General features: G+C 41.8%; 1 protein-coding gene across 7 annotated transcripts in view; it reads left to right on the top strand.

Moving 5' to 3' along the window:
• Positions 1 to 736: 736 nt before the first annotated feature.
• The window catches only part of Ppm1b (protein phosphatase, Mg2+/Mn2+ dependent 1B), a 75,763-nt gene continuing 51,032 nt past the window's right edge, over positions 737 to 25,467 (top strand). For all 7 annotated transcript variants that reach the window (XM_036170662.1, XM_036170659.1, XM_036170660.1 and 4 more), the window contains exon 1: positions 737 to 1,139. The gene's annotated coding sequence lies outside the window, so the exon portion shown is untranslated. The remainder of the gene's footprint in view (positions 1,140 to 25,467) is intronic.

The raw sequence follows: 25,467 nt of genomic DNA, 5'->3' as shown, positions 1-25,467 counted from the left end.
ATGAGAACCTAGGGGCACTTTTCTAGCCAATCAGGAGCCGGCTCGCTCTACTCCGGGTGGGACCAACCTCCACCTATTAGTGGCCTGCCCGTTGGTTCTTTTATGGTGTTCGTTTTCCGCGAGGCTTAGAGGTCACAGAACTTCAGGGGCCGCAGGCTCGGGGCTTGGCTGCTTCCGAAGACTAGCCAATCGCTTTTAGAATACTTTTGCGCGTTCATTTAAAAAAACCCGGAGTGACGGACTTGGAAAATTGGTTTAGTGACGGACAAGCAGAGCAAGCCAATGACCGGAGGCTCAGGCCTCCATTCTGACCAATCAGATAAGGGAACCGGTCTCCAAGTGGGCGTAATTTGACAGACGGAGGACTCTACCTATGGCTGCTGGGGTGGGCAGGCCGGTGACGTCGGGAGGTAGAGCAAAGCGGAGGCGGGGCTGAATAAAGTAAATGGTAATAAAGGGTTGGGCCTCGCTGAGGGGCGGTGTTTGATGGATAGTTGACCTTGCCAATTAAAGGTGGGCAATGACGCCCAATGGGAAATTAAAGTCACAGAGGCGGGGCCGCGTGGGCGGGGAAAGCGAAGCACAGAGGGTACTGGGGGCCGGACTGGGCGGGAGAACGGAGATTGACATGCCTTTCAGCAAACAGTGAGCCGTAGCGACACGCGCCGAGTCCCAATGGGTGGCTGCAGGGGGCGGAGCCTGAGGAGGGGCGGAGAAAGGCGGCGGTGCGGGGAGGGGGTTGCAGAAGGAGCGGTGCGGCCGCTGCTCAATGGCGGAAAAGCCGCTGGTGCTCTGACCGCCTGGTCCCCTCCCCTGGCAGTTGCGGGGGAGTTTTCTGCCGGCGCGGTTGGAAGTCTGTGTTTCTCCGTGTCCGGTGGCTGGAAGATGCTCCAGAGAGACCAGGCTGCGGCGGAGGAGGTGGCGGCGGCCGAGTCGGCAGCGGCGCTGGGCTGGAGAGAAGGCGGCGGCGGCGGCGTGAGGGGCCGAACGGTGTAAACAGCCCGGGCGGCGGCGGTGGCCGAGCCCCCGAGGGCGCAGCGGCGGCGGAGGCAGGGGCGCGTCTTGGGAGGAAGCCGGGGGCCGCGGGCGGCTGTGCGGCGGGCGAGCCCGCGAGACCTCGCCTCCTCCGTTCGCCTCAGGTAAGGCCGCCCGGCGCCCAGCGGAGTGGGGAACGGCCGTCCGTCCAGTTTGCGTTCCGAGTGCCGGGCTAGGCCCCGGCCCGGGCTGCCGCCTCCGCTCGCACTCGAGGCTTTGGGGCGGGGAGGGGGGGTCCCCACGGCGAGCGAGGAGTTTGCCGGCTCGCACGGAAGTCTGCTGCTTCCCCTAGCGCTGGGGCGTGTAGGCAGCGCCCATGGGCGCGCGGGCCACCCCAGGCCGCGGCTCAGCCGGTCCTGCACTCCGGGTTTGAAAACACCACCTTTCCCTTTTGCTCTCCGGGTCGCTTTCTGCCCTCCCCTGCGCTCGGCTTCACTTCCTTGTGAAATCTTTCTGTCTTTTCTGTCTGTGCCTCTTGCCTCCTAAAAGTGCTTTAAACCGTTTCTTTTGCTGCTCCTAACCAGACTCGGATCGTGTCTGTGTGTGTGTGTGGTCCTCCCCCCACCCCCAACACTGTCCGAGATTTTAGGGTGTTGTGCTTAACAGTGGACTTCTTAAATTGCTACGAACTCTATCCCAAATCTATTGAAGGTCCATTAAGAGTAGACTGACCAGTATTATTTGGCGGATCACTTTTATATACTTAAAACTTTAAAAGCCTTTGCGGGGAGGGAAGTATCATTAAACATAGAGTGAAAATAACCCTGAAATAATTTTCCAAATGAAGGCTTGATGAATGTTGGAACTATTTCTTCATTTTTAAAAAAGTTGCATGACCTCTAATACCAGATTTAGCACCCCAGGAAGCTTGCCGATCTTATTTGGGGGGAAAAAAAAAAGCTTGCCGATCTTATTTGGGGGGAAAAAAAAGGCCTCTTAAGCATTTGCTAGCAGCTCAGATTCATCAGTATTCAAGCGCTTCTAAAAACAACTTGGAAACTTAAAAAACAGCTACGAAACTGTCTTGATAACACAGTTAAGAGAACTTTTAAAATAGGCCCCACATGTTTAATGTATCAAAATAAAGCTGGCTGGAGCCGTGTAAGGGATTATTAGGGAATTTGAGTTGTCTTCGTGTTTTGTAGCTATTTTGGGAGAAACATTCTTTTTCTGTTAACAAAGGTTTACAGCTACTGTGATGTGAGAATTACTGAGGCTTATTGTGGGATTAGCACAGGAACTCTTTATATTTGAGTTACTCTATGGATGGAGAATCGGTAGATTGTGCAGTGAAGAGAGTGTAAGTCACAGTGTGTTCTGGTAGAAACATGCCATGGCCACTGAATGCTAATAGATATTATTTCATTTACTTTCTCTGTTGTGCGATCACAGAGTTCCTTTTGTAGGCTGGCTGTGAAATACAGCATCTCTAAATAAGTATGGAGGTTATTCTGATTATTATAGAATTTTCCAAAAATAGAGACTTAAAATAAAAAAACACATACTTGGAATAATACTTAGGTGATAATTTTTATTTAAGACCTGGGCCTGGGGGGCTCATTATGTAACCCCAGCTAGCTGGTGTGGAAACTCACTCTGTAGACCAGACTGGCCTTGAACTCACAGAGATACACCTGCCGCTGTCTCCCAAGTGCTGATCTTGAAGGCCTGTACCACCACACCCAGCTAGATGGTGATTTATTTTTCTTTAAAGAAATGCTTTTGTAGGCCTTCCAAATGGACAGTGAGTGTGCTGTCAGAAGAGCTTTAATTTTTTCCTTTTACTGTTTAGAATTTAGCTAGTGTGCCCCCCCCACCCCCGAAAATTGTAAAAGATTTTTCTTCCCCTTTGAGATGCCATCTCAAAATGTAATTCAGGCTGCCTTGGGCTCACTGTAACCTATGTTGGTCTCAAAGTGATCCATCCTCCTGCTTCAGATTCTTGGAATTACAGTGTGTCACCACCATTCTTGTCTCTTCATTTTTATATTGTTTGTGTTATGAGTGTTTGCTTGCCTGTGTGTAAATGGTCCACACTACACCACCACGTGTGTGCCTGGTGTTGGTGGAGGGCAAGAGAGAGTGAGAGGGCGTGAGGTCTCATGGAACAGGAGTTACAGGCTACTGTGACCTCTCATTTCGGTGTTGGGAACCCAGCCCAGGCTCTCTACAGGAGCAGCAAGTGTTCTTAATTGCTCTCTATCCCTGAGTGTGCTCTCTCTACACTTAAAACTTTAAATCTTGTCTGTTTTTACTTGTTTTTATTGGTTGTGTTTTCTCTTCATTTGGTGGTGTTTTTGTTTTTGTTTTTAAACCTCTCATAAAGTTCTAACACAGTTTCTGCCTGGTACCCTGTGTGTTCATGTGTCATTGTATGTTTTCACGTGTGTTTTAATGTTGGTTATCTTGTTTCTATGAAGATTCCAAGAGTGAGAGAGCCTTTTTAGTTTCTGTGATGGTCATGTCAATAAACGCTGTTTCATGTTAGTAAGTCACATAATTACTAAATCCCCTATGATTATATCATCAAAAGGAATGGGATGGTGTCTAAAGAGCTGTGCTTCTAAGAACAGTTGATTCATAAGTTGATATGGTCAGAAAAAGTAGCTCTTGAAAGTTGAATGTTTCCTCTGGTGGGTAGTTTTTAGTGGAAACCTTTGGGATCGACAATCTCTTGGCAGCCTGCCTTAGTATCATCTAGATAGGGAGATTTACTACAGACTATCAGAGCCAAGAGTGGAAGGTCCGTGTCCCTGTACATGAGTTGGTGAATACTTTTATAGTATATGATATTGGGAGTGAATGTTCTCCTCTCCTACCATTGATGTTGTAACATATTTGATCTGTATTTCATGAGTATTTATGTGTTATGTGTAATCATTTTAAAGTACCTTGCATGGAAAGTGGTGGATTTTTATTCTCCTGGCACTCAGGAAGTTGAGGTGAGATGATAGTAAGTTTCAGAGGCTACAGAGCAAGGCTCCTTAAAAAATATTAGTACAATGAGCCAGGCTGTGGTGGCGCATGACTTTAGTCCCAGCACTGGGGAGGCAGAGCATGCAGATCTCTGTGAGTTCGAGGCCAGCCTGGGCTACAGAGCGAGATCCAGGACAGGCACCAAAACTACACAGAGAAGCCTGTCTCGAAAAACCAAATAAAATAAAAATAAAGAAAAAAATTAGTACAATGAATAAAATTAACTTCTTAGAAAACATTTTGTTTTCTGCAAAATGTAATTTTGATGATTTATTGTTTTTTTTTTTTTTTCTCTAAAAGAGAAATTAGGAACAAACAGTGGTATAAGACTAATAGAAGGCTTTTTGGTTGTGTGTGTTTGTGTTTTTCCCCCCCAACATTAGAATTTAATTGAACTTATTCATGCAGTAGTTTCAGGTATGATTAATGGGAAGACATTTAGAAGAATGTGATAGCTTTAGGTTTCCAGTGATTCTTCCTTGTTCCTGGTTTTTCTTTCTTTCATTTTTTGAGAGAAGGGGAGTGCAGTAGCACACATCTGCGAGGGTGTGTGTTGAGGGGCGACACCCTCCTACTTGTCACTTTGAAGGTACGTGAGTGGACGGTAGACCTTGTTCTCCCCACTATGGGAATTGGGAGCATCAAACTTAGGATCAAACTTTGTGCCAAGGCACCTTGACTCCCCCAGGCATCTCTTCAGCTCTTACCTTTTACTTTAGTGAACTAATTTTAGAATTAGAATGACCCAGCTGGGCATTGGTGATGGTGGTGGTGGCCATTAATCCTAGCCTCTGCCTTAGTAGTGAGTTCGAGGCCAGCCTGGTCTACAGAGTGAGTTCCAGGATAGCCAAGGCCTGTCTCAAAAAAAAAAAAAACAAAAAAACAAAACAAAAAAAAACAACCCAAAAAACCAAAAACACGGAAAAAAAAAAAGCCATTAGTATGACCCTGAATACTGCTGTTTAAAGTTTTGTTGTAGAATATAGCCAAGATAAGCTGTTAGCAGAATTGTATTCATTAGCTGAGGATATGTGATAAGGTTTTTGGAAATTTGGGCAGATCCCAGATATGTGATCTAGACCACTCCCATCTTTCTGCTCTGTAAAGGTAAGATAGAATAAAATTGGGGACTATTTGGATTTTGGCGTTTATAGTTGGTGAGTTTAAAACATCTTAAATTCACAGACCTGACCAATTTCTAGCAGTTAATGAGTACAAGTTAAAGTTCCATAATTTGTACTTTACTACCCCAACCCCACCCCCTCACTTGCCCCCTTTTAGACAGGATCTCCTTTATTGCATGCTGGCCTCAAATCTCAGGTTAGCCTTGAACTTCTGACCCTCTGCCCCCACCTCCTGAGAGCTAGGATTGCTGGAGTGCACAGGCCTGTTTGGTTTGTGTGCATGGCGCTGGAGACAGGAAGGGATTTGTGAACGCCAGGCAGGTGACAATCTTCCCAGCTTCTTACCTGTCTGTGTTTTTGTGGTCGTTGCTTGCTTTCGGTGTTCTCTACTCACTGTACTAGTCGACCGGGTAGTTGTTGGAAAATCACTATGTTCGTGCCCCCTGACCCCCTGTTTATTTAGAATGACCTTCATTTCAAAATAGATTGTTAGTAAAAAATACATTGTCTCATGGAAACAGGAAACCTTTCTTTTCTAATGAACTAAAAGGGTGCTTAAAGTCTCAGATTTATAGAGTAAGATTTATAATATAAATGAAAGTGAAGCATGTGGGTAGTTTGTATTTGATAGGTGGTGAGTACCTGAGAAGAAGCAGGATTAGCAAAGGATGCATGGATGAATTTAAAATCTGAAGGATGCCGTTGGACAGTGGTGGCATACCCCCAGCACTCGGGGAGGCAGGCAGGTGCATCTCTAAGTCCAGCCTGGTCTACAGAGCAAGTTCCAGAACAGATAGGACTACACAGAGAATCCCTGTTTCTGTCTCAAAAAAATTTTTTTTCAAAGTAATTGAGGGTACTAACATTGGTTCTTATGTGGAATTGTATTTTGTTTTCTTCATTGGGTGTGATGTGCAAATATTGCAAAGGGGTAGATAGTTACTAGATGTTCCTATGAGTTGGAGAACATAGGAGCTAATCTGTTACTTGAGAGTGTCTAACCCTCTGGGCAGTATAGGCCCTCCTACCCCAAATAAAACATTACCTCTGAGGTAAGGGTCTGGTATTTCTCTACTGAACATTTACTCTTTTGTAGTTTCCTGCAGATGAGAAATAATTGAACTCCAAATGGTTAGTTTAATGTTTGGGATGCTTCCTGTTCTCATTTACTCTAGGCTAAAATCTACAGAGAAGTAAAAAGTTCACAGTGGTAATGTATGTAATATGTGGCTCTCTGTTATTCTTGGGTTTGCTGAGTGCTTTGTGCGTGCACGGTATCTTTCAGGCTGGCATGAACGAAAGACGAAATCCCCTACCTCTAGTAGATCTTACATTCAAGATAGCCAGCCACACTTGGGTTCACTGTACAGCTGAACTTTCTTTCGGGCTGGCCTCAAACATTCAGAGAGCCTTCCAGGATGTGTATGCTTTCTATATGCATTTAAGAACCATTAGAACTTACCAGCTGTTTTTGTTTGCTGTCACTGTGTTGCCTAGGCTGCCGTGGAACTCCAGGGCTCGTGACCCCCCCTGCCTCAGTCTTTCAAGTAGCTGGGACCACAGGTTTGTGCTCCTATGTCTTGCTGAGCTTCACTAGTCTTAAAAAATGAAAGGAAGAGTTTTTGTATGATTGGCTGAAAATTGGAGTGTGTTAAGAAAGAGGAAATTGTACTTATGAGAGACATGAATTTCAGTTTAGAATGGGACTCAGAGAGAGAAAATCAGTACTTGAACTAGGGACTTGGGTGTTTCCACTTACTGTCCAACTTCAGAGAGGTGAATTTCTAGGAGAGAGAGTGGGGGAAGGAGTGGGGTAGTGGGAAGAACACACTTCCAGGGCGGTCTGTTATTGACAATAGGGAGAGATGGGGAGAGTAGTATACCTAGGTAGGAGGGCCCTGCCTTGGTTCAGAACCAGTGGCTAGGGAATATCTGTGAACTGTGTTGTTTGTGTTGGAAAGGACCTTGTTCTCATTCTGTTCTTAGCTGAACATAGCTGAGTGGTTAGTGGCTGAGCAGCAGTGTCTGGCAATACTGCCCTGACCTGTGTCTTCTACTTCTGTTCTGGTTATTGGAGAGTTGAGCGGAAGGAAGACTGACAGGGCCAGTTTTTCATTGGGCTGTGTGCTTGGATTGTTCCTCACTGCTCCCTGTAGTCCAAGACCCTGGTGTATCCCGAGGTGCTCTTGCTTTCCCTGCAATGGGAATTTCTGCAGCATGCTGCCCTACTCCTGCTGAAAAGTGCTTGCTGCATTCTGCCTGCCTGGGGTAGCCAGCGGTGTAGCCCCAAAAAGCTCTGTAGTGTTGTGGGTGCGATACTGTTGGGGAAAGAGGTTGGTCTTAGAGGTTGTACAAGCCTTCCGTGTTAATCTCAAAGAGCTGAGTCTTTCCAAATTTTGATTCACGGTGATGTTTTCATTTATGAGCCAGTGAGATTTGTGATTCTCCTTGCAGTGAATCAAGATTAGGTTTTTACTTTAATGGGAACTTACTTGTGTGTGTTTGCTTGCTTGTTTGTTTGTTTTTTGAGACAGGGTTTCTCTGTGTAGCTCTAGCTGTCATGGGACTCCATTTCTAGACCAGGCTGGCCTCTGTCTCACAGAGATCTGCCTGTCTTTGCCTCCCGAGTGCTGGGATTAAAGGTGTGCACCACCACTACCCAGCTATATTTATTTACAATATAAAAATGAACATTAGTTCCATTTATGACCTAAGACACCATGTTAATCCCATCCATGTCAACCTTCACATTCCTTTTTTGGGGATGGGATGATGGGGCTCGAGCTTGCACTCTAGTGCTGAGCTGAACACCCACAGCCTCTTAGAATTTACTTGGTTAATTTGAAATTTTAATGGTTGATGAGCCTAAACCTGGGTAAACTGGCTTTCAATAGCTCAGGAATGTCTTGATTAAATTGTAAAGTGTAAGAACAAATTTTAGCTTAATGTGTAGTAGTTCTCAATTTTTCTTTATAAACAAAATCTAGTTTGTTAGGGTAGTGTAGATTTGCAAGGGTCAATAATGACTTAGATTACTCCTTTCCAATATAGGTTTGTGTGTAATTGAGGTTATTTGCTCGTCTGCACTTAATGCTGTAGTGCAAGTTTGTGTGTGTGTGTGTGTGTGTGTGTGTGTGTGTGTGTGTGTGTTTTGCTGATGTCTTTTATTTTTATTATTTTTTTATTTTATGTGTATGGGTGTTCTGCTTGCACGTATGTCTGTATATTACATGCATGCAGTGCCTGTGGAGGCCAGAAGAGGATGTTGGATCATCAGGAACTGAAGTTATGAATGATTGTTAGCCTCTCTGTGGGTGCTGAGATTTGAACCCAGGTACTTTATGAGAGTAGCCAGTGTTCTTAACCACTGAGCCGTCTTTACTGGTCTGCTTGATTTTTTTTTTTTTTTTTTTTTTTTTGAGCTGAGGATCGAACCCAGGGCCTTGTGCTTGCTAGGCAAGCGCTCTACCATTGAGCTAAATCCCCAACCCCCTTGATTTTCAAATACAGGGTGATCACCAAATTTGGATACACAGATGTCTATACAATAGCTTATTGATGATTTATTACAGGATATTTAAAAATAGTCTGTTTTCAGACAGTATGATCAATGTATAGAAAGAAATTAGTGTATCGTTCCAGAATTATATTGTCTGGACAAATTATGGGAGTCAAGTGTTATATATTTTGAATATAAAGGGTTGGAGCTGACCAGAAATCATATGAGCCTTGCATTTTAAAATGACTGGAAGGATTCTATAGTAAATCTCAATTTTTAAGCCCATGTTAGATTCTTTCTAGGCACATACGGCTGGTGGCTATTGTCCTGGACAGCACAGCTCTGTATTCTTGTCTATATTTGCTATTTTGAGTATCTTTGTCCCTCCCAAAATGGTGAGAATGATTATTTCCGTGTGGCTTTAATTTTGTGTTTTCCTATTGGAGAATTTGTACCCTGAGGAGTAGTCAACATGTCAGGTTTACTGGCCATAATTTCCCTTTTGTGTGTTTGCTATTATCACTTGTCTTTCTGCGTTCCTGCTTTTTTTCAATAATAAAAATGATTGTAGGTATATATGAACATGCTAGTACTTTGCAAAATACAGCTGTTAGTTACTGTTCATTTTTAGAGATTAAAGTGTGTCTCCATGAAGTGATGATGCTAAAAATTGTAACCTAAAGATAGTTTAAAATCCCCCAAATAGTTTAAAATACATTGAAATGAGTGCCTAGAGTGATAGTATTGACTGTCAAGGTAATAGAATGTGGAGGGGTGAAGAGGGCAAGGTTATTTCATTGTAACTAAATAGTTACTATATTTCTTTCCTTTAAAGACAGTTCGTGGGCTGGAGAGATAGCTCAGTGGGTAAGAGCAATGACTGCTCTTCCAGAGGTCCTGAGTTCAATTCCCAGCAACCACATGGTGGCTCACAACCATCTGTAATGAGATCTGGCGCCCTCTTCTGTGTACATAATAAATCAATCTTTAAAAAAAAAAAAAGAAAGAAAAAAGAAAAGAAAGGAAAGTTCGTAATTTGTTCTTCATCTTCCTTTGTCTTTCCTTGGCCCTGAAAGCCTGAGGATCCATAAGAAGAGCCAGGCTGAATAGATTCTGGTCTAGAGCCAGAACATTCTCAAAAACAGCTGCCATACTGGACTAATAGAGACTAGGAGAGGCTGCTTTATGTACATCGGGAAGACAGCAGGTGGTGGGGATTTATTAGTATGCCTTCTGTGTGGAGTAAGTGGGTGCTTCAAACGTGAGTCACTAAAGGGAAGTGATGAGGGGGTAGGATAAAAAGCTTGGGAGGCTTTTTTTTTTTTTTTAAGATACCTTGAAGGATTGGTTAGCTAAATAGAGAATTTAATAGGACAAGTAGACTGTGAGCTGGACATATGTACAGTGTACCTGAGCTGTGTAGGGCTGAGGCTTCTGATTAAGCTAGACTGGGTATTAGTATTTAGTGTTTTTTGTTTGCTTGTTTGTTTTTTTAATGAGAAGCCATCACATCTTTCTTGGGACATTTAGTTATTTAAAAAACCAAAAAACTGGTGAGTGGATTAGAGATTGGAGAAAGGGTAGATGATAGCAGTCAGGTTAGTCTAGGGAGGATACAGGTGCTGGACACAGGATATTAGATGCTGCTGCTGAAGATTGGAGTGGTGACATTTAACAACGTTAATGGAACATGGTGACTTCAAGAATAGTGGTTGGGTTTGTATCGGAAAAATGTTGATTTCTGCTTTGGGGTACAAGAAGTGTATTTGTCATTAATACTAGTAGGTAGATTGAAATAGCAGGTCATTTGGGTAAGATTTTTATTTATTACACTGTAATTGAACAGGTAGCATATTTGAACTTGATGCATAAAATTTAAAGTTCATCTGTGAAGTCAGCGATAGGTAAATCAGTGTGGCTGTAGAAGGCAATTTAGGGCTGAGAATTACGTATTGTTTGGGGGCCCACCTCAGTTCAACTTAGGAGACTAAATAAATGATTTAAAATGAATGAGTGCAAGTGTCTCCAGAAGGAAGAGTTAGCAAGAGTGCTGTACTGTGCTGTGCTGTGTAGTACCTGGCTTCAAGCCTCCCTCTGGGACCACACTGATAAATAGGCTAAGCTGGCCAACCAGGCCATCAGTGCCTGAGTTCTCTTCCTGGTAGATTGGTGATTTGGAGGCTGAAATGGCTGTTTGATTGTTGTTGTTTAGATTTTTGTCTTTTCTCATGAGATTTTTGTCTTTTCTCTTGTACAGCTGTGTTCCAGGATGAATACTTCCGTGGTATTAGGGCTGTGACTGTGTGTGCATAGTTCTTATTCTATGCACTCTACTAAAGTGCACAGTCAGATCTATAAGTAACATTTCTTTAAAAGACCACAAAACCTTGGCCTGCCCCTCTAAGTTGCCTTCTATAATTTGGACCTGTTTGTCTGGGAGAGGACAAATAACAGAGCTAGAAGGCAAGCCCTGCACCCCAACCTTGTGTCACTGTCATTCCTAATTGAAGACTGTTGAGGTGAGGGGAAAGAGCTACTTATTCCTGGGCTTGGTGACATTAAAAAGGGCGTCTCTGTCAGTATTGAAGTCCAGAGTAGTGCTGGCCTCTGTTTGTATCATCCAGGTACTGAGGACAATGCAAGCCTGACTTTAGTTCAGCACTGCTAGATGGAAAACCAAAAACGAACATACTTCTCGGCAAGGAGAGGAATTCTTTTACTTTTAAATATTAAGCTTTTAATGTACACATGCAGGTTGCTGATTGGCAATCTTAACTACATTTTGGACTCTGCTTCAGTCTTTTTAAATTCAAAGCCATGAAGGCAGTTAAAGAGGAAAGAAACAGGCAGATGATAAACACAGCATATACAGATTTCAGACATGCGTATGTGAATGAAATAAACCAGGCACAAAGGAGTATGTGTCTCATGGGATTTCCTTTACAGGAAATTCTAGAAGAAGTAGAACTACTGTACTGACAGAGCCAATCATTGACTGCCCTAAATCTTGATGGGGACGTGCTGTGGATATCGCTCTGTGTAAATAAAGTTCTGATTGGCCAGTGGCCAGGCAGGAAGTATAGGCGGGACAAGAGAGAAGAGAATACTGGGAAGTAGAAGGCTGGGGAGAGACACCGCCAGCTGCCGCCATGAAAAGCAACATGTAAAGACACTGGTAAGCCACAAGCTGTGTGGCAAAGTATAGACTAACAGAAATGGGTTAATTTAAGATAGAAAAAGCAGATAACAAGAAGCCTGCCATGGCCATACAGTTTCTAAACAATGTAAGTTTCTGTATGCTTTCTTGGTTGGGTCTGAGCGACTGTGAGACTGGCAGGTAAGAGAGATTTGTCCTGACTGGGCCAGGCAGGAAAAATCTAACTACAGGCACGGATTTGACAGGGGAGTGCAGGTGCTGTAGAGGGATGGGGATGCATGCTCTCTCATCTCTGTTGGGTGGGAACAACGCAGGCACATTTGTAAGGCCTCATCAAACTATGCATTATATGAAATGGATCTTATTTTTCAGAAGTCACAGCACAACCAGGACCTTCAGCAACAGGAGTAAACTTGGTCAGCAGAGTTGGAGTCATGCCCAATACTTGAGATTTTCATAGTAAACCCAACTCCTTTGACAGTAAAGCTGTTGAATGTTGTTAATAGCTCTGTTATGTGTGAGAGGATTACACAGCAAAGAAGGAAATTCTATGTTTCGGCCCCACCCCCACCCCCTACCATGGCTGGTTTCAGAAGTCATTGAAAAGATTTCCAAAGTACAATAATTTAGAGAAATACTTAAATCCAGTGGAACCTAACTTGAAACACTTGAGAGTTCAATGAATGATATATGAAAGGATAGTCATTTTAAATATTAAATATTTATTCATTTATCAGTTGTATGAGGATAGTAGATGAATAGATCTGATATTAAGTCTTGGTTGGTAGTAACAATAGGTTATGATTTGTACATTTTACATCAAGTACTGATTTAAGCAGTTATCCTGCAGCCTGCAGCATTGTCTTTCAGCCTATACTACAAAGTCTTCATATTTTATTTTTTGAGGCATGCTCCATAGCCTAGACTGGCCTGGACCTCGTGGCAATCCTCCTGCCTCAGTCTCCCAAGTGCTGGGATTACTATGTGTGAGTCACCATGCTTGTAGTTTTGTTCTGCCCCACATCCCCCACCCCCCCCCCCACCTTATCTTTAAGACAGTATGTTATAGAATATTATTTTAAGGTGTGTTACTTTTGTTTATGTTGCATTTGTTTAACTCTGTGAAGCTGTGTTACTTTTCCTGTCTAGAACACTTGATGGTCTGATAAAGCTGAACAACCAATAGCAAGGCAGAAGAAAGGACAGGCAAGGCTGGCAGGCAGAGAGAATATATAGTAGGAGAAATCTGGAAGGAGAAAGGAGGAGGAGCAAAGAAAGGAGAAACCAGGGGCCAGCCACCCAGCTACCCAGTCAGCCACAGAGTAAGAGAAGAAAGGTACACAGAAATAGAAAAAGGTAAAAGAGGCAAAAGATAGACAGGGATAATTTAAGAAGCGCTGGCTATAAACAAGCCAAGCTAACGCCAGGCATTTATAATTAAGAATAAGCTTCCATGTGTGATTTATTTGAGAGTTGAGTGGCAGGCCCCCAGAAGAGCAAAAACCATCAACAACAACACCAAACTTTTGAGGATTTAAATAATTGGGTCAGAGTTAGAGTCATATTAAGTGGTTGAGCTGTTAATTGACTTGGTCTGTTTCCTGCTCAAGAGAGGAAAGGGTGGTAATCTGAAATACAGGAACATAATTGGGGATTTCTGCAAGTTTTGTGTAAATTAATGTTGGTGCCAAAGAATCTGGCATTTTGGCTTTTCACAGTGAGTAATAGGGCAGACATGGATTCTTAGCTGATGGCCATGGTGACCTTCCAGCAGGCTAACTTTTTGCCCTTGGGTGGACCCTTTCTTCACTGCTAACATCCTAGGTCCTCTTGTTACATCATCTCAAGTCACCCTGAGAAGACTTGTGGGAACAATATTCCTTGAGTTCTTGCAGATTCATAATAATTGTTTATATCCTTTTATACTTGAAAATAATTTTTGCTGGGTATAAAATTTGTGGCATATATTTTCTTTCATTGCATATCTTAAGCATCATTTTTAATATGGCATGGAGCATTGCTGTCAAAGTTTGACAGTTTTATTTTCTTTACTATATATCCAATTTAGTCTTTTTGTCTAAAAGTAGAAAGGATTTTTCTTTTTTAAAATACAATAGTAGTAGAGCATGGCTCCCCCCCCCCCCAATATTTATTTATATATGTATATAGGTGCTCTGTCTGCATGTTCCTTTGCTTGCTAGAGGAGGGCATTGGATCCTACCATAGATGGTTGTGAGCCACCATGTAAACGGAGGTCCCCTGGAAGAACAGCAAGTACTCTTAACCACTGAGCCATCTCTCTAGCCCTAGAGCACTGTCTTAATATTTATTATCTTTTTCTGGATTAGTTTTCCCAAGATACATGGCCCACCCATTCAGTATGTTGTTTTGAGGTTTTATTTCAGGAACGTTTTCTTGACTTGTAATGTTCAGCATTTGCTCTTTTACATTGCACTGGTTTCCTCGTATTTGTGAACTATCACATTCATGTTGAACCAGCACCTTATCTGGTGTTGGAATTCCAGGAGTACCTGGTTTAAACTATTGCTTCATTATCATTTCAATACAAGATGTCCCGTTTCCTAGTCCCAGGAATAAGGGAGATAATTATCCAGAGAGCTTTCTATTCAAATTGAGAGGGAGAGGAGCAAGGCTTAGAGGACTTTGATTGCCTGAATTGATATCTTGCTCGCTGTGCATGTTTGGCTAATTTCTTTACCTCTGTGTGTAGGTATATGCAATGTTGTCAGCATTGAGTAAATGCCTTAAGTTGTTCTGTGGTTCTGTGAGTACAGTTCTAGAGAAGTGTTTGACAGTTGATGACTTCTTCCTCTATAAACATTTCTTTGGCCTTCAGGGGTGCCACTCTCTTTGAGTTCACCCCAACACTCCTGGTTGCTGATTCTTAACCTTTACTTCCTTCTTTTCGCCTCTTGATCAGTAGATGTTGCAGAACCCTAGAGCAGTGGTTCTCAACCTGTGGGTTGTAACCTCAAGGGGTCGTATGTCAGTGATTTACATTACAATTCATAACAGTAACAACATTACAGTTAGTAAGTAGCAATGAAATCATTTTATTTCACCACATCATTAGGAAGGGTTGCAGACACTGCTCCAGAGCTTGTTTCTTCAGGCTCCTCTTTTTTTTGGTATTATACTTAGTGGGTTTAATTACCTTTTACTTGCTTCCAAACATGTCTTCAAATCCCAGTTTCTCCTGGATATCCTATTCTTATATCCAGCTGCCTGGATGAAGAATAGGCACCACCTGACATTATAGCCTGTTTTTTTTTTTTTTTTTTAACCTGTCATTTAAATCATACAGTATATACTAAAAGTTTTAAAACTTAATTTATTTTTATGTGTGTGCATAATTTAGCTGCATGTATGTTTGTGTACCATATGTGTGAAGGCCAAAAGAGGGTTTTGGATCCCCTGGAACTGGAGTTATGTAGCTGAAGTTTTCCTGTATCCCGCCAGGTCTGCAGCTGCTCAAACCCAAGTAAACACACAGAGGCTTATTAATATTAATTAATTAATATATTAATTAAAACTGCTCAGCTATTAGCTCAGGCTTACAACTCTTAAACCTAAACTCAGCCCATTTCTGTTCATCAATATGTCACTACGTGTTCTGTGGCTTTACCTGTGTGCCATTACATGCTGCTCCCTGGACGGTGGGCTGCCGTCTCCTGACTCAGCCAGCCTTCCTCTTCCCAGAATTCTCCTTGTCTGCTTATCCTGCATTTACTTTCTGCCTGGCTACTGGCCAATTAGCATATTATTAAACCACTGTACAAAAGCATTATCTCACAGAAGAGTTAGAAATAGTTGTAAGCCACTGTGTAGGGGCTGTGAGTCAAAACACTGGTACTCTGGAAGAGCAATCGGTGTTCTTTAACTACTGAACCTTCTCTCCAGCCTCCGTATATAGTTTTGATATCTGCTTTCTTTCATTGTGGTTAATGAGATTCATCCATATTCTTGCCTGTTAGTTACACCTTATAGTTTTAGAATCATACCCATAATTAAAAGATAAAGACAGTCTAGAAAAAGCACCAAAGTGATGTTAATTAATTATTCTTTGGGGGAAAGTCTCACTCTGTAGCACAGGTTAGCCTTAAACTCACAGCAATTCTCCTGCCTCAAGGTCTCCCAAGTGCTGGAATTATAGGCAAGAGTCAATACCAACTACCTAATTCCTCTTTTATATGCTACACTGCCTTGTGTTGGGAAGTTGTAATTTAAAGTTTACCAGACAGTAATGTGGTTTTAGTGTTTTTGTTGTTTTGTGGTTGCCTGGGTATGTATGTACTCTGCATAGTTTAGATCTGTGTGTAGTTTGAGTTTTAGAACACACTATTCATAGCAAAACAATGATGGGACTTCTTTTTTCTCAAGTAAAATTTCTAACAAAGCAAAATGCAACTGTCAGCAACGTTGTACTTTTATAGCTGAACTGAGTTTACTTAGAAGGGGTTGTTAAAAGGGGACTGTTCTTGCTCTATATTTGAAGCCTCTGGACTTGCTGTAGCTCCATGTAGGCACTTGCCTAGCCTAGCATGTGTGAAGCTCTGCATCTAATTCCCAGCACAGGCTGTGCTTTCAAACTAGGAAAAGAAAGTGATAGCTCTCTCACATAAAAGTTAATATCACTTGTGACTTACTGAATTGATTTTTTTCACCCCCAAATTTCACTTGAAGATTTCTTCAAACTTCAAAGGCTTTTTAAATATTTATGAATAACATCTATTGGTTATCAGAGCTGGATGTAGTTAATGTCTACTTACCTAATTAATACAATGAAAATGGTAAGATCAATTTTTTAATTACCTGATAATTCAAATCCTTTTGAACTTTCATATGATGAGTTTTACAATCTTAAGTAATGTCAGTGCTATTTGAAAGAAGTGACTGAGTTTTGAGTACAAAAACATGAATTGAAAGGCAGGGATGGTAGTTCACTCATGTTGTAACCCAAGCACTTGGGAGGAGAAGCAGGAAAACAGGAGTTCAAAGACAACCTCTAGGTTGACCTTTCTCAGAAAACAATAACAAAATAATAAACAAAAAATGGACAGGGCTGAGGAGATGGCTCACTGAGTGAAGTGCCAGCCTGTGCCACCAGGCCTGACTTCCCGAGTTTAACTCCTGGGCCCCACATGGTGGGAGAGAAGCCACTCCCTCAAGTTGTCCTTTGACCTCCACAGGCATGCATGATGTGTGCCCTCATACACACACATAAATAAAACATTGGAGGAAAGGATGAGACCAGTTGTTTAGTTTCTGTGAGTTTACTGGTGTGGGAGGGTGTGTGTTCTTTTTCTGCTCTTTTAAGAAGTCGACAGAACTAGATTGATGCAGACATTTGTGAACAAATATATTGAACACTGGAATAGTAATAGCCAGCAACAGACTGAAAATGAAGGGCACTGGGCTGGATCATAGAAATCTTACCTTGATAATCCTTCATATACTATGTCCTCAGTTAAAGTTTCAAATTAGAAAGGCACTATTCTAAATGGCTTATTTGTAAGAGGTCTTAAAATTCTCTAGCTTTCTGGTATGTGTATCCTCGGGCCTTTATGTGCATGCACAAATACACAGAAGAAAAAAAATTACGTTGTTCTGTTGACTTACGCAGCTCTAATAGTCTTTAGTAGTTTGATCATAGCTTCAGTGCTGTCATTTATTAATTTTGTAATTACTGTTAGTATTTTTTTGTATTACTACTAGTATTCTTTCTTCGCATCTGTTTTGCATTAGTTTCTTCATTTCTAAGTGTTATATTATTACTGTTAGAACTGGGGTTGGGGATTTAGCTCAGTGGTAGAGTGCTTGCTACAAGCGCAAGGCCCTAGGTTCGGTCCTCAGCTCCAGGAAGAAAAAAAAAAAAAGAAAAGAACTGATACTCTATTTCTGGAGTGTGTTGAGGATCAGTTCCCAGTCATATATATTATGGTCAGCTCCTGTTTTACCACCGAACTATGCTACCCAGCCTGTCTATGCATTATTCCAAGTAAAATGTTTATGTAAACTGTTGACTGATTTTTCACTTAAACATCATTTGATTTTCTGCTGTTAAATATCAAAGGAGTTTTCCTTACTTTTGCTCTGAGAACTCTTTCTGTGCAATGTGGATTCTGCTTTTTGTGCAGAGGACATTGTAACACCATTTTTATCCCCAAAAGCATTTGTGAAATTTTTAAATTGTGTTTAGAAACAAAACAAAACTAGGCTGGGTGTGCTGGTGAGTGCTTTTAATCCCAGTGCTCAGGAGGCAGAGGTTACATACAATATGCTTTTTCTATGTGATGATTTGCCAACTATACATTTATATATGTTTGAATTTTGAGAAAATACTAAAATTGCCCATGAAGTCTCCTTCATTCCCCTTGAAGACAGGGTTTCAGTATATACCCCAGGCAGGCCCAGAGCACCCTGTCCTTTTGCTTTGGCCTCCTGCTTGCTGAGACTGCCATCAGACTGCCTCTTCTCCATCTTGAAAGCAGTTTTAAACAGAAAATTGACTAAGCAGATAAATTTAAACGAGTTGATCTTCTATTTGTTAGACCAGACGTCTGTTAAAACAGAAGTGACATTTGTTTTGGCTAAACAGTTTCTCTTCTACATATGTGTTTACATAGCATTTTCATACTCTACAATTGAACACAACAAATACCCTTTTGGGGATGTATTACACATTTGTCAAAGATATGAGTATTAATGACCATAAAATTGTGTGCTAAAATGATGCTTTGCCAAGAGGAGAGTCTTTTGTTTGTTTTTGGGTGTTTTTTTTGTTTTGTTTTTTGGTTTTTTGAGACAGGGTTTCTCTGTAGCTTTGGTGCCTGTCCTGGAACTCGATTTATAGACCAGGCTGGCCTTGAACTCACAGAGATCCACCTGCCTCTGCCTCCCAAGTGCTGGGATTACAGGCGTGCGCCACCACTGCCCAGCTGAAGAGGAGAGTCTTATGTTGGTTTATGCAAGCAATTTGAATAGTTCCACAGTGTGGTTTGAAGTTGATTAATGATCTATGATCCCATAACCAAAAGAGTAGACAGTAACATTTTGCTGTTTACGTTCAAGTTCTTCTCCATCACTCTTCTTCCCTAGAGTAACTACTATCAAGAGCCTCTTTATAGTAATTTTAAGTTTTACACTATTCAAACACATTTTGTATATTTTTGCTACATATTCATGTTTCTAAATAATTGGTTATAAGTTTTCTAAATTAAAAGAAAATAAATAGCATCACTCTCTTTCTAGCTTTGTTTTCAAGGTTTATTCTGAGTGATACATGTGACTGTCAGCCATACTTTTAACTTCTGTAGAGTGTTCCATTATGTATAAGGTATGCATTTTCTTGTTTTTGAGAATTTCTCTAGAGAGAATATTCTGCCAGTAGTTCTGCAGGAATACTTGCTTGTTTACTTACTCACTTGTTTGTTTGTTTGTTTGTTTGTTTAATCACTTATTTGTTTGTTTGTTTGTTTGTTTAGCTGAGGATTGAACCCCAGGGCCTTGTGCTTGCCAGGCAAGCACTCTACCACTGAGCTAACTCCCCAACCCTTGCTTGTTTACTTTACCAGATAATATTCTGGAGATTGTGGATGCTGTTTTGGTTTCTGGTTCAATAGTGTGGCCTAGTTTCCCCTTCTCTGGGGATTTTCAGGCTTTCCTCTCTAGTGTCTTGAAAGTTAAGGTCAGTTTTACAATGGTTCTACTTTTGGTCTCCGTGCAGTACCACTTGGCTTGGGAAGCTTCTCAGCTGCTGCTTGGATGAATACCTTTCTTCCCTCTCTGGGTCTTTGCTGTAGTCAAGTAGTGTGCCCTCAGCTGATTGACAGCTTTCTTCCTTTTAGTCTCTCCAGGTTTTTGAGTTTCTCTTTCTCTGAGAGAATAAGGGGAATTGCACTTGGGGGTTTTCTTAGCCTGCCTTTTCTTCCCCTCTCCCTTCCCCCCTCCCTCCCTCCCTCCCTCCCTAGACAATTTCTATCACTTTAACCCCCCCCCCCAAATTCACACATTTAAATTTACACATTTATGTTGCCCTGCAGTGGTAGTGCACGCCTTTAATCCCCAGCACGTGGGAGGCAGAGGCAAGCCAATCTCGGAGTTGGAGGCCAGCCTGGTCTAGAGTTCCAGGTCAGCCAGAGCCACACAGAGAAACCCTATCTTGAAAAAAAACAACAAAAAAGTCTGTATTTATGAGGCACAAAATTGTGTGTTCTGTGTACTGTCTGTATATATGATAGGGAATAGTTGGATTAAGCTAGTGTCTCTTACCTAAAATATACTTCTAAAAATCTTAAACATTTTGTTTTGTTTGTTTGTTCGTTTGTTCATTCATTCATTCATTCATTCATTGACTTGTTGTTTTGGTTTTTTGAGACAGGTTTTCTCTGGGTAGTTTTGGTGCCTGTCCTGGATCTCACTCTGTAGACCAGGCTGGCCTCCAACTCAGAGATCTGCCCGGCTCTGCCTTCCAAATGCTGGGATTACCACCACCGCCTGGCACATTTTTACTTTTGTTTAAGACTTATTTTATGGGCATATCTGTTTGGGTGTGTACACATGAGTGGGTGTTGAGAAGATCTGAAGCTTTGGCTCCTCTTGAGCTGGACTTCAGGCAGTTGCAGACTACACAGCATGGGTGCTGTGACTTGAACTTGGGTACTAAGAGTAGTATGTGTTCCTCATCTGTGAGCCATCTCTCTAGCTCCTGTATCTGTTTTTGTGAGGTAGGGTCTTATGTGTAGCTCAGGATAGCTTCAAGTTTGTGTTCTTTCTTGGCCTCCCAAGTGCTGGGATTATAGGCATGCACCACCCTAGCCAGTCTAAATACATAATGTTTTCCACCTGTCTGTGTATTTGTATCCATTCAACACTTCCCTGTCCTCTGTCTCTCCCACTCCCCACCCACCATTCTACTCTGCTTCCAAGTTTGGTTGTTTGAGATTCCTTTACACAGTTGGCCTCTGTATCTGTAGCTTTCTGTCTGTGGATTCAACCAAACCTGGATTGGAAATATTTGGAGGGGAAGAATGCCAGAGAGCCCCCAAATGAGAACTTGCTGCTTACCGGCTCTGTTGAGCTGCTATTACAGCAGTGGTGTGTAGGCACGCCGCTGGAGCCTCCCTCCACTTGACTGTCATAGGCGCCCCAGTTTCCAGCACTGCACGTTTGAGTGGTGTTTGTTCTGTTCTTCGTGTACTGCTCAGTTCGTCCTATAGTGGTTACATTTGTACTGAGTGGGTCTAGATTTCTTTCTTGGCATTCTCTGCACAGTGCATCATAATAATTATACAGTATTAAATTACATTAATTACTGTAAGTTATTTGTTCCTGGCACATTTCACTTGATATAAAGTTTATCCATGTTCTTATAAGGACAGTTTTTTAAAGGTTGGGTGATATTCCATGTGTTGGTATCTATGTGTCCACATTCCATTCACATTTCTGTTATTCATAATGGAAACTTACATTGATAATGGGATGAGCAAGAATGTCATTTAGTAGACTTCACCACTATGAAGAGTGACTGCAAGCTGTAAGCTTTTCATGGGATGTTCTTGTGTTTAAGCAGTTTCTGCATCAATCATCTGAAATGACTGAAGATCCTCAGAGAGTGCTTGGTTACCTGCCTCAGGTTTCCAAGATTTATAGCTTTTTTTTGGGGGGGGGGGGGGAGACAGTGTCTCCTGTTGCTCAGGCTGGTCTTAACTCATTTTGAAGTTTAGGATGACCTTGATCTCTTGCTTCTACCCCTGTGGTTGGATTCTGCATGTGTGCTTGTATGCCTGACTGCAAACTCTTTTTAGGAAGGCTTCCCATCTGGTCCATAGTGAAACCTGGCACATCTAAATCCAGACGCTGTGTAGTTCATCTTTTCAAAGCAATCTTTTTCGATAAGCACATACACATACATATACACACCGTTATCTCTTTAAAAATCATGCTGGGGTCGGGTAGTGGTGGTGGCGGCTCATGCCTGTAATCCCAGTTACTTGAAAGGCAGAGGCAGGCAGATCTTTTTTGAGTTCAAGGCTAGCCTTGTCTACAGAGTGAGCTTCAGGACTTCCAGGGCTACACAGAGAAACCCTATCTCGAAAAAGGAAAAAAAAAAAAAAACATGTTGGGGGTTGAACACAGGCTCTTGCATGCTACGCATGTTCTCTCTCAACAGGCTGCACACTTGTACACCTGTACATTTTTCATCTTTAACAAGTGGGATTTACCTCCCTTCCCCTTGAATCTGATTGGGCCTTAGTGACTTGCTTGTAACCAACAGAATGAATGTAGTCCAAACAACACTGTAACCTCCAAGAGCTGAGAAAAGTCTTCTTAGGCAAGATGTCACCTGAGAAAATCCTCATGATGCTGAGGTTCTCAAAAAGGGGAGCACACATGTAGGTACTCTTTGGGGCAGTCCCTTGGGGATTCCTAGCTAACATTCTTTGTCTATTCCCAATAATCATGTAAATGAGCTTCAGATGATGACAGTAGCTGTTCCTGATAATATGACAAAATTCATGAGAACTATTTAGCTGCATTTATTAATGAGCAAATGTTGATACATTATTTTTTGAGATTTATTTTTTAATTTTTTATGTGTATGTGTGTCTGTGCGAGTTAATGTACACCTTATGTGTGCAGGTGCCTATGGAGGCCAAAGGGTCAAATCCACTGGAATTGGAGTTAACCAGTAGCTATGAACTGCCTGATACAGTGCTGGGAACTGAATCCAGATACTGTGCAGGAGTAATAAGTGCTCTTAACTGCTGAGCTATCTCTTCAGCCCCTTGACACATTATTAACTGAAGCCTGTAATTTATTCATATTTTATTATTTTTACCTAACTCCCTTTTCTGTTCCAGGATCCTATTACTTGTGCTACATTATGTAAATATACCACATTATGTAAATGTGCCAAATTATATAAATGTTCCACATTATATTTCAGTCATCATGTTTCTTTAAGCCCCTTTTGCCTGTGACAGTTCCTCATACTTTTCCTCCTTTTTATGACCTTGACAGTTTTGAGGTTGGATATTGTAAAATGTCCCTATACTGTGGTTTATCTATTGCTTTTCTTATGATTAGAGGCTATAGGTTTATTTGAGAGAGAAAGACCACAGACGAAATGTGCTATTTTCATCATGTGTCAAGTGATGAACTTGATATGGATGTGATTTATGACTATTGGTGCTGACCTTGATCACTTGGCTGATGGTAATACTTGTCTAAATGGTGAACTTACTCCCCTCCCCCACCAATTTATTGTCTGACTGACTGTCTGTCTGTCTGTCTGTCTGTCTATCTATCTATCTATCTATCTATCTATCTTTTGGTTTCTCTGTGTAACCGCCCTGGCAGTCCTGGAATTAGCTCTGTAGACCAGGCTGGCCCCGAACTCAGATTTGCCTGCCTCTGCCTCCTGAGTGCTGGGATTAAAGGCGTGTGTCACCAAGCCTGACTCAATTGTTAATTTTTACCACTATGGATTTGTGGGTACTTGTTTTATTTTTAGGGATATAATCCAAGTACTGTTTTTCAGATTATCCATTTAAAAAAGTCGTATTTAATACACCCTAGAAATAGAATCAAATCAGAGTTTGAAATTATTATATAATATTGGCATTTTTTTTTAAATGCCAATTTCTTAGCTACTGTAGTATGACCAGCAGAACCAGAAGAGGAAGGAGTTTTCCTGTTACCCTAACCTTCTTATCAGGCATGTTGGTGAAAAAGACTTAACTGTGGCATGCCTTAACTTTACAGTTTGTGTGTATGTGGGGGTGAGGGTGTGAGCTGACCTTGAACTTCCGATCTTCCCGCCAAAGACCGAGAGTACAGGTGGGGACCACCGTGTTCAGTTTATGTCTCACTGGAAATCAAGCCCTGGCATTTTGTCAGCTGAACTGTATCCCCCAGCCTATTACTTTTTATTTTAAAAAAGTAAAAAAAAAAAAAAAGTAGACTTGGAATGTGGAAGTAATTTTAGATATATAGGAAGCATATGAAGATAATGCAGAGAATTCCCTCAGACCTCTTAACTTGTTTGTATAATGTTAACTCTTTATATTGTGGTACAGCTGTCACAACTAAAAATCCCATTGTTAATTATTCTGTTAGCTTTTAATTTTGAATTTTATCAGTTTTCAAAGCTCCTTTGAATTTTACTTTCTCAGTTGTAAATTGAGACTGTTAAGAGTGCTGCAGATAAGGCTCTGCAGTAAGAATGCTTACTGCTCTTTCAGAGGACCCGACTTTGAGTCCCAGCATCCACAGTGGGTAACTTAAAACTGTAACTCCAGCTCCTGGGGGATCTAAGGCTCTGGCCTTGGAAGGCACTGGCACTCATGGACACATACCTACCCAGAGACACATAATTAAAAATAGTAAAATAAATGCTAGCCTTACTGGGTTGTTTCTAGAGTGTGTGGCATGTAGAATTAATAGAAAAAGGCATCACTGTTGTTACTTGTTTTTCAAGTTAAAAGCACAGGAACCTTGGAAGAAGCCTTTTCCATGAGCCAGGGAAATCTCTGACATCGCTTCACTCTTTAATGGGATGGGATTGAACAGATTGTGCTGCTTTTATGCACAGCCTGCCAGCCTCCTCATGCTCCTCTACCAAAGTGTGCCAACTATAGCCAAGGGGAGTTTTTTTATTTGTTAGTGAAATTTAATTAAATCCTCTGATTGTTTATTTTTGATATGCTTAAAGAGTAGAATTGAGAATAGATGGATGTCAAGCATTTCAAGTAATACCTGTTATACAGTGAGGACTGCAACAGTATTTGCTTCATATAACTACATGTTATTATGAGCATCTGGCACAAAATTAAGATATGGGAGGACCATAGACGCCTTCTTAGGTGACTGTCATGGTTGTTCCTGCAGAGAACTTCAGACCAGACCCTCTGCAGTATGCCCCATCATGCTGTAAAGAGCTGGCAGTTCTTTAGGTATGCATTGGGGAAAGTGGGAGTGATGTGGGAGAATGAAATTGTTAAGGCACCCCCCACACCCCTCCCCAACCCCGTGACTTACGGTTTAAATTGCCTTGTGATGAGCACTGTCCCAGTATGGTTATTCAGGACGAGGGGCTTTAGGTAAACCTAGAGAAAAGGAGGTTTATTCAACGTGGCTGCATTGGGAAGATGAACAAACACAGAGGTCCAGGGACCATTGAGTCCAGTCTTGGGGGCCTGACATGTGATTTAGTTACAGTTCTGGTCAAGATATAGACTGACCAGCCATGGGCATATGATTGTCTTCAGTCTTCTTCAAGGTAACCTAATGAGTTGTCAGAACTATGTGAAATTGAAATCTCTTTCCTGGAGACAAGCTCTCCCCCTGGTAGGCTCTAGAACCCCGGCCTTTTCCTTCCCTGGCCTGTTCCTACCCCAGCATGAAACTCCTGGGAATTCTGAGTTCTTAGAGCCCATGACTCAGTATCTGACAGCTAAAGGGAAAGGCACAAGTGTCTCTTTAGTATAAACCAGAAGACATTAACTGTCAAAGGTTCTTTTTATAGAAAATTTCTGACATCAAGTTCAAATAGAATACATTGGACTAGAGAGATGGTTCAGTGGCTAAGAACTCAAACTGCTTTTGAAGAGGGTACCAGTTTGGTTTTCAGCACCTACATAGGAAGGCCTTCA

The sequence above is a fragment of the Onychomys torridus genome, chromosome 21 (assembly GCF_903995425.1).
Source record: "Onychomys torridus chromosome 21, mOncTor1.1, whole genome shotgun sequence".
In the NCBI taxonomy this organism is placed as follows: domain Eukaryota; kingdom Metazoa; phylum Chordata; class Mammalia; order Rodentia; family Cricetidae; genus Onychomys; species Onychomys torridus.
Note: the sequence above shows the minus strand (reverse complement) of the source record. Positions and strands in the feature narration are given on the sequence as shown.